Consider the following 9,272-nt stretch of genomic DNA (forward strand, 5'->3'; position numbering starts at 1 on the left):
TACTACTCTAGCAACAATGTAAGAATGTTATTTATGGATACCGCATTAAAATTTATACTATACTTATGTTACTCATCAATAATCATTTTAGAAGGTCCCTAAAGACAAGCTTTCATTAGAAGAGGGATTTTCTAAGTCTTAGAAGTTTACTTTTTATTACTGAATAATATCACAGCTATTGTTTTGAAGGAAAACATTTTTTATTGGTTTTTTTTTTTTTTTTTTTTTTTTTTTGCATTTTGGCATGGAATTGTGAAAAGCAATTCAAATTGAGCATTTATATACTGTGGGGATTTCCAACTTTACTAATAGATAATCTCAGTGAAATTTCACATCTTTGTTACAATCCAAAGATAAACTTTTGAATTCTTCCAGAAAAGGTGGAAAAACTCTGCTTTTATATCCTAAAGTGTTGTAATGTTTTTATTTATTTATCTATTTTTTTTTAAATAATTGTTTTATTTATTATTTATTTATTTATTTTTGGCTGTGTTGGGTCTTCGTTTTCTGTGCGAGGGCTTTCTCTAGTTGTGGCAAGCGGGGGCCACTCTTCATCGCGGTGCGCGGGCCTCTCACCATCGTGGCCTCTCTTGTTGCGGAGCACAGGCTCCAGACGCGCAAGCTCAGTAGTTGTGGCTCATGGGCCTAGTTGCTCTGTGGCATGTGGGATCTTCCCAGACCAGGGCTCGAACCCGTGTCCCCTGCATTAGCAGGCAGATTCTCAACCACTGTGCCACCAGGGAAGCCCCTATCTATTTATTTTAATGGTAGCTGTTATAAAGCTACAACTCAGTAGGAGGGTTTTTTTTTTTTTTTTCATTGAAAGGAAAAGAATCTAGTCAAATCTGGAAGGAAATATTGACTACTCTTTCCATAATGAGCCTTGAAAGTAAATGTTGCTCTTAAACACATGAAGTGATGATCCACCTCCCTAATAATTAGAAAAAATACAAAACTATGATGAGATACCATTTTAAAAAATTGAAGTATAGTTGATTTACAATGTTGTGAGATACCATTTTTTAAAACTATCATACTGTCAACAATTTTTTAAATGTGATCATACACTGTGCTGTCCAGGGTGGGGAAAAAGGCATTTCTGGTGGGAATGTAACTTAGTACAACCTCTGTGGAGGATAATTTGGCAATATCTATTGAAACTATAGTTGTATAGATCCTTTAGCCCAGCAATTCTACTTCCAGAAATTCTTTTTTTTTATTTCTAGTTTCTTTTAATAATAATTTTTTAAAGGCCAATAAGCAGCTACAGACACAATTAAAAAGTAGACAAGTGAAAAAAAATAGATAAGAAACAGCAAAGACACATTCTTCACTCCACAATAACTACAGAGCTCTATCTGTGTTCCCCCACCAACGTCCCATGGGAAGCCTAGCTCTCCGTGTGGTCAGGAGTACTCTCCATTATTGTGTGGGGAGACCAGAGAGCACTCAGGTGTGATTATGTCAGATCAAATGTGTACAGGCACTGCTGAAATCCAGGTCTATAGTTTTTGGCCCTAGACTTGAGTGGGGGTTGGTCACTCTTAACCTCTTCCAGGCTGTGCTGCATCCCATAGCCAAAGTAGATAGCAAACCCAATCAGCATCCAGACCCCAAATCGGGCCCAGGTGCCAGCTGTCATCTGCATCATAAGGTAAATATTCACAAAGATGCTCATTAGTGGGAGGAGAGGCAAAGCAGGTACCTTAAAGTGAAGTGGAGTGGAGCTCGGTGGCTGTCTCCAGATGACTTCAGTGATCCTAGAAATGAGCATGAGGAGCAGCACAAACGCTGCAATCCACCCTGGGTCTCCAGAAAGCGGTGGAACGGACCACTGAGCCAGCAGCAGGCAAAGGACACCCAGCAGTAGAGCAAGCAGTGAGGAACAAACGTAGACAACTTGGCCAGAGAGTGGAGTGGGGATGGAGTTGAGTGGACAAAATAGTCCCTGTAGGGTCAGCTTCTCTGCTTCATGGACCTTCTCCTCCTGCAACTCCACTTCACCCTCCTCATTCCTCATCTCCTGGTCAGGCTGATACCTGAGGATGAGAACACAAATAGCCACCAGGGAGTAAGCAAGCAGGGTCCCAATTGACATGAGGTCCACCAGATCAGTAAGTTCAAAGAGGAATGTCATGAATCCTGCGATAATGCCAGAGACCACAGTGGCCACGATGAGGGTGTGTGTGCCGGTGTGGTTCCCGGCAAGGACACGAAATAGGAGGCCATCCTCTGCCATCGCGTAGATCACCCGAGGCATGGAGAACATAGAGCCCAGAGGCTGGTAGACAGAGCACAGAGGGATCCGACGGCTACAACATAGAGGGCAGGGGCCCATCCAGTACAAAGAAAGGCCTCAGGCAAGGGGCTCTCGGGTTGAAGCTGATAGTAAGGCATTATGAGCGTGAGTGCCAAAGAGACACCAAAATAGGCCAAAAAGCAGACGAAGAGTGAAATCACAATGCCTGTGGGGATGGAACGCTGGGAATTCTGGGCCTCTTCCCCAGTGGTAGCAATACAGTTGAAACCAACAAATGCATAGAAACAGGTCGCTGCTCCAAGGAGAATCCCCTCAAAGCTGAAAAGCACAAACCCTCCAGAGCCCAGAGGGCCCAAGCTATAGGTGTCATTGAGTCCAGCCATGGCCAGTTTGTAGTCCTCTTCTGTGAGCTTCCAGTTGTGCAGATCTCCCGTAATGAAGCCAGAGATGATGACAAAACCGAGAACCAAAAGATTCACCACTGTGAACACTTTGGTAACCCGGACCGACTTACTAGCACCCAGAGCCAGCAATCCACTGAGCAACAACACAAGGCCCATAGCAAAAAAGTCTGGATATTCTGCGAGGACATGGGGAATGTGCAGTGAGATGCTCCCCTGCAGGGTCTGAGAGATGTGGTTCCCAATCAGGTTGTCAAAAGCTGAGCTCCAGGCCCAGGCCACACTGGCTGTACCGATGACATAGGAGAGGATGAGTTTCCAGCCCAGAGTTCACCCACAGTGACGTGGCTGTAGAGATATGCAGAACCAGAATGGGGAACCCGAGCATCAAACTCCGCATAGCACAGCCCAGCCAACATAGAAGATAGGGCAGCCGCTAGAAAGCAGATCACAATGGATGGTCCTGCTTTATCTTTGGCCACCCACACCTAGGGCCACTAAGTCCAGAGTGGTCAGGCATCTGGCAAGGCGAGTCTCAGCCTTGCCTGTCTCCAGTGTACGTCTGCATGCCAGCTTTTGACCAAATCTGCAAAGCGCCTGCCACAGCATTCTAGCTGGAATTGAAGAGGATGCTAGGAAGGATCAGGAAGCTGTTGCAAGCCCAGGGCGCAGAACGTCTCGGATAGGGTTCGGCGAAGCTGAGTTCAGCCGAGTTGGGTTGTGGCTGCCGAGTTCGGTTGCTCAGGCTTCAAAGCTGTTGCTTCTAGAAATTCTTTCTTACAGATGTATATTGATATACAAAGAAATGGCCCATGTAAAAGGTTACAGGCTTTTTTGCATTGCTTGTAATTGTTAAAAGATCAGAAGCAACCTAAATAATGATGATGAAGAATGCTACATCCTTTCAATTGAATATAACACAGCCATTAAAAAGACTGTCATTCTTAACATATATGCATAATAGTGTATAGAATGAAATAATCTTTGTGCAAAAAAAAAAAAAAAAGAGAGAGAGCGAGCAGAATATATCCTTATATTCACAAAAGACATCTGAGAAGCTAACCAAGAACTGGCAACAGTGGTTGCCTCTAAGGAGAGGAACTATGAGTCCTGAGAACAGGGCGGGAGAGAGACAATTTTCACTGTATGCCCTTTTGTAACTTTTGAATTTTGTATCATATGCATGTTACCCATTCAAAAAATAAACAAAATAATTAAAAAAGAGAAATATGTGACTAGTATAATAATTCATTTGTTCTGAGTTTGAGGATTTATTTACATTTAACACAAAATTATCTTTAATTTCGAAGTGTAGAATTAAGGCAATTTCAAAATTTTTTAGACTCTCCTTATACTTTCTATGTGGGCTATAATTATGGGTTATAATTAACATTTATAATATGAAAACACACCTCAAAACAATTTTAAAATATCACCCTATGTAAAGACCACAAGTTATTCTTTTCTCCTTCACCTTTAAAGTATAAGGTCCTTGAAGCCAGGGATCCTGTACTCTTTCACCTAGAAGGATAGAACGGGAAAAAACTACACTTAAAAAATTATTATTTTAATTATAAAAGTAATATGTGCCATGCATATTTCAAATTTGGTGGTTATGTTAGAATTGATCTTAAGCAAGTACCGATTTATACTTTCACCAACAGTGTATGAGAGTACACATTACAGAGCATATCTCAAGTAGACTATCTGAAGTGTTTTACTCCATCACCTCAGAGAAATAGTCATAAATAAATTTGGCTAAATAATTTAGATGGAAAATAAGAACAACTTACTGGTATATAGGTAGAATTCCTAAAGGAAGCGTAAGATCTCTGAAGTACTCTGAAATGAGTCATTTTGCAAAAGATTGAGAGTGAAATTTAAATAGCTTCAGTGTAGGAAAAAATGGAATAGATCATTCTAGAGTGAGGTTGTCTGTAATAGAAATTGATTTCCAAAACAGTAACCTACTTTTCAATAGAGCAAACAATATTTCTAAGGTAAAACAAAGCTAATTTGCGCATAATCATCTATTGTGGAGGGTTAAGTTTTTTTTTTTTTTTTTTTTTAGGGAACGCGCTATTTATTTATTATTTATTTTTGGCTGTGTTGGGTCTTCGTTTCTGTGCGAGAACTTTCTCTAGTTGTGGCGAGCGGGGGCCACTCTTCATCGCGGTGCGCGGGCCTCTAACTGTCGCGGCCTTTCTTGTTGCGGAGCACAAGCTCCAGACGCGCAGGCTCAGTAGTTGTGGCTCACGGGCCTAGTTGCTCCGCGGCATGTGGGATCTTCCCAGACCAGGGCTCGAACCCATGTCCCCTGCATTAGCAGGCAGATTCTCAACCACTGCGCCACCAGGGAAGCCCGAGGGTTAAGGTTTGATGCTAGAAAAATTAATACTGGAGGTATTGAAATATGGCATCTGTAAAAACAACTGAATATAAAGAGAATAATTTAAATGTTATGAATAGTTATAAAAAATAATCTTCCAAATTCTTCCATCAAGTTTTGATCACCAGTTCCAATGTGAGTCATATGGGAGCCTAAGGCAAAGGAAAAATCAGTAGTACTGATCCCATCGTTAAAAAAATTTTTTGATATTTTGTTCATTATGGATTTTTTTGCACTGATTTTTAAAAAATATTGAATTTATATTGATTACTGAGTTTTTTGACACCTCCCTATAGTTTGGACCTAAGGTAAATGTCTCACTCACTTCATCCTAGTTCCAGTTCTTTTGATCACCCAAATAATAAAATAATGCTAAAAGAAGAGAAACAAATAATTTAAAGCCTCTCTTAACCACCATTTTCTCAATATTCTATGGAGAGATATTAAAATGAGAAAAAATAGAATTGATGAAATTGCTAAATTTAAAAAAATTCTTACAAGTCAGCAATGTATATATATATTATCCGTATTTTATATATGAAGAAATTGAGGCTCAAAGAAGTTAGTACTTTGGTTGTGACACACAAAGAACATGAAGCCCAACCAAGATTGAAACCCTCTATCTGTCTTTTATCAGAGCCCAAATTCTTTCCAATACACTGAGTTCTTTCTCAGGGAATTACTGACATTTGAATTAAGCCGTGAAAGAAGAGTAGGGATTTGCTAGGAGTAGAAAAAGAGATAAGACATTTCAGGCAGTTGGGGAAATTGTGGATAAAGCCTGGAAGTAATGTCCAGAGGCAGATTTACCAAGAAGCTAAGGAGGTTGATGTGTCATGACCCCTTGGAAGAAAATGTTAATAAAGCTTCTTGATAGGGACTCTAATGACGTGCTCCCCAAATTATATATTTTTGCAAAATTTGCCCAAGTAAGATATTTTAACTCCAACCAGTGAAGATTGCTGTGTCTTTCCTTTCTGGCTTTCCCTTCATCACACTTCCCCTTGTGTTAGGTGGCTTTGCAATTACTTAGGCAGTTTTGGGATCCAGCTTAGAGGTAGTTGATTTGGAGATATGCTATTTTAGGTTTAGTGGGATATATTTACGTGGTTGACAGCCACTCCTATGGTTATTGCTAAGCACCTCAGGGTAAGAATAACCTCTCAGCATACTTCAATTGCCTGTTCTGCCTGCTCACTTGGCATGGTGGTATGAAGGTGCAAGGCCAGAGGCTACCGCAAGATGAGTGGTACCTGGATGGTGGGAATAGGCTGTTAGTGGAGGAGAAACAAGGTTTGCAACATATGGAGCTAGAAGACAGTCTGTGGAAAATTCTTTCAATCATCAGATGAGTAAAATTATAAGTGGAAAATTGAGTTCTCATGAAGAGAGTATCCTTTTGGAAGCAAAAAATTTAAACTGAAGATTCAAAAAAGCTTCAAAATATCAAAAACTTTCTTATTAGCTTGGAATGTATACTAAAACTGCCAAAATCGTGAGGAAAAGAAAGCATTCATTAGAGCCGAGAAAATTTAGATGATTAACATGACAACAGAAGAGAATCAGGGCACTCCCAAAGAGGAAATGAAAAAGCAGGAGAAATAGAAAATAGTCAAGCAAAATACAATTTGTATAGTCAACAAAGTTTGGCAGCAGCTTCATGTTGATGACTTCATTGACCTTAATAAGGACAGTGGTCTTTTATTATGGCCCTATTGCAAAAAGTAATAATGTCATTCAGTACTTTAATTAAAGAAAATTTTTTCCTTCAAAATTGTGATTCCAATAATATTTATACAGAATCAAACAGAACATAAAACGGGCAAAAGAGATGTTTCTCAAAAAGATATTTTGAAAAAAAAGTTTTAAATAGTCATACTCTTATGAGATTCTAGCTAGTTTATGCCAAGGCAAAAAAAGATCATAAACATTGTTTTGTTTGTAAATTATTTTCAACAAGACAGACATTACTTACACGGGATGGGTTTTCAGACTAAGCGAATATATCGAAAGCCCTCAAAAGCTGTGACTAGTCTATGGAGCACAAGACAACTATCTTTTCTTAGATTACCCATGAATCAAAAAACAGCTGAGTAAGAACATTCCATATTATTTTGAAGAGCTGAAAAGAGTAGTTGAGGTTATTGCATTTTTAAGGGAACTTCAGAGGTCATGATGAAACAATAATCATGATTCAATTAATAGAAATTTAATGGGAATCCTAGAAATAATTGTTAAATTTAACTAATTTTTGCATGAGAACTTGGAAAAATGCCCAAAATAGGGGAAGAAGTAACAGTTTATGAAGAATGAATAGAAGTAATGGGAAAATATTTATATAATGGAAGGGTTAGCAGATAAATAAACCAGAAACCAAATACTACTCCATTAGTTGGCCATTATTGTGCTCTACTGCTGTTATCGAAAACTCTATGTATAGTTTTAAATTTTTTCACCGACTGAAAACCAGCCTGTGGCTTTATCCAACAGTGTAAAATAACTTTTGGAAATAGTAACCTGTGGTTGAAAACATTCATGGAGTATTGTCCAACAAAGGTGAGGAAAAGGGCTCCCAGCAACCTTTAAAGAATGTTAATAAGTGTGCAGGATATACACCACATGCAGCTCATTCCTTTAATCTGGTAAGAGAAAAAGCTGCTTCACAGTTGTTAACCACCTCGGCATTTTACAACAGTTATTTTCATTTCAGGTTCCTCTCAAAAATGGAGTATTTTACATAAACATATCAACATGGATTAAAAAAAAAGTCTAAGAGTAATATAATGGGTTATCCATTATAAAGCTGTTCAAGCTTTACAACAATGGGTCAAGGATATTTTACAGACGCTAAAATATATTTTCAAAGATTTGGAAGAAAAACCCCAACACAGAAGAAAAACCAAAAAGCTTATTCAAAAAATTGACAACCAGCAAATACATCATTATAACTGTAATACAGAAAGACACTTTGAAATGCTTCTATATTTAAGAAATTGCAATCACCTTATTTGAATTACATAAAGGGGACCATCTTTCTTCATCTTTAAATCTATAAAGAACTGAGAAAAAATTCAGATAAAAAATTAATGGAATATGAAACAAAAGTGGAAAAGGTAAGCAATTAAATTAATAGAAATTGTTCTGACATCAAGAAGTATTTGCAACAAAAAGGTGTCAGATCATCACCAAAAGCAGGAATTCACTAAAGGAAGAGATACATTTCAAATAGAAGTGATGAATAGGCTCTTGGATTGTTTGATAATGCAATTAATGAGAGGAAGGAATCATATGAACACACTAGAAAACGATTTAAAACTCTTTTTGATTAGACACAAAATGATTACTTTGAAAAAAGTAATATAAAACTCATAATGTGCTATTACAACAAGGACATCAAGAATGAGTAATAACTGTTATTGATTCAAAGAATATTTTCAATTAATTACTGCACAAAGAAACATGAAACCCTGACATCTTACAATGCCTATATGAAAAAACCAACAGTCTGATAGCACTTTTCCCACGCTTGACAGCCATTCTTAAAATTCACATATTGGGCTTCCCTGGTGGCGCAGCGGTTAAGAATCCGCCTGCCAATGCAGGGGACATGGGTTCGAGCCCTGGTCCGGGAAGATCCCACATGCTGTGGAGCAACTAAGCCCGTGAGCTACAACTACTGAGCCCTCGTGTCACAACTACTGAAGCCCACGTGCCTAGAGCCCGTGCTCTGCAACAAGAGAAGCCACTGCAATAAGAAGCACGCGTACCACAACGAAAAGTAGCCCCCGTTCGCTGCAACTAGAGAAAGCCTGTGTGCAGCAACGAAGACCCAACACAGCCAAAAATAAATAAATAAATAAATTTATGTTTAAAAAAAGTACCAAAACCATGAAATACTTAGATATAAATCTAACAAAAATATGCAGGATCTATATGCTGAAAACTATAAAATAATGATGAAAGAAATCAAAGAAGATCTAAATAGATGGAGAGAAATACTCTGTCCTTGGATTGGAAGACTCAATATTGTTAATATGCCAATTTTCCTCAATATAATATATATATTCAATGCAATCCCAATAAAAATTACAGCAAAATTTTTTCTAGAAATTGATACATTTACTTAAAACTTCATATAGAACTAGGATAGCCAAAACAATTTTTAAAAAGAGCAAAGTGGAGGACTCACACCACCTCATTTACTTACTGTAAAGGTAGAGTA

At 38.3% G+C, this 9,272-nt stretch overlaps 1 pseudogene across 1 annotated transcript; it reads right to left on the bottom strand.

Annotated features, from left to right (window-relative positions):
• Window positions 1-1,239: 1,239 nt before the first annotated feature.
• LOC309631390 (cationic amino acid transporter 3 pseudogene) lies at window positions 1,240-5,276 on the bottom strand (annotated as a pseudogene). Its single transcript has one exon. The product of its transcript is annotated as a cationic amino acid transporter 3 pseudogene (transcript).
• Window positions 5,277-9,272: the final 3,996 nt, after the last annotated feature.

Source organism: Balaenoptera borealis (genome assembly GCF_965194805.1).
Source record: "Balaenoptera borealis genome assembly, chromosome: 6".
NCBI classification, from domain to species: Eukaryota; Metazoa; Chordata; class Mammalia; order Artiodactyla; family Balaenopteridae; genus Balaenoptera; species Balaenoptera borealis.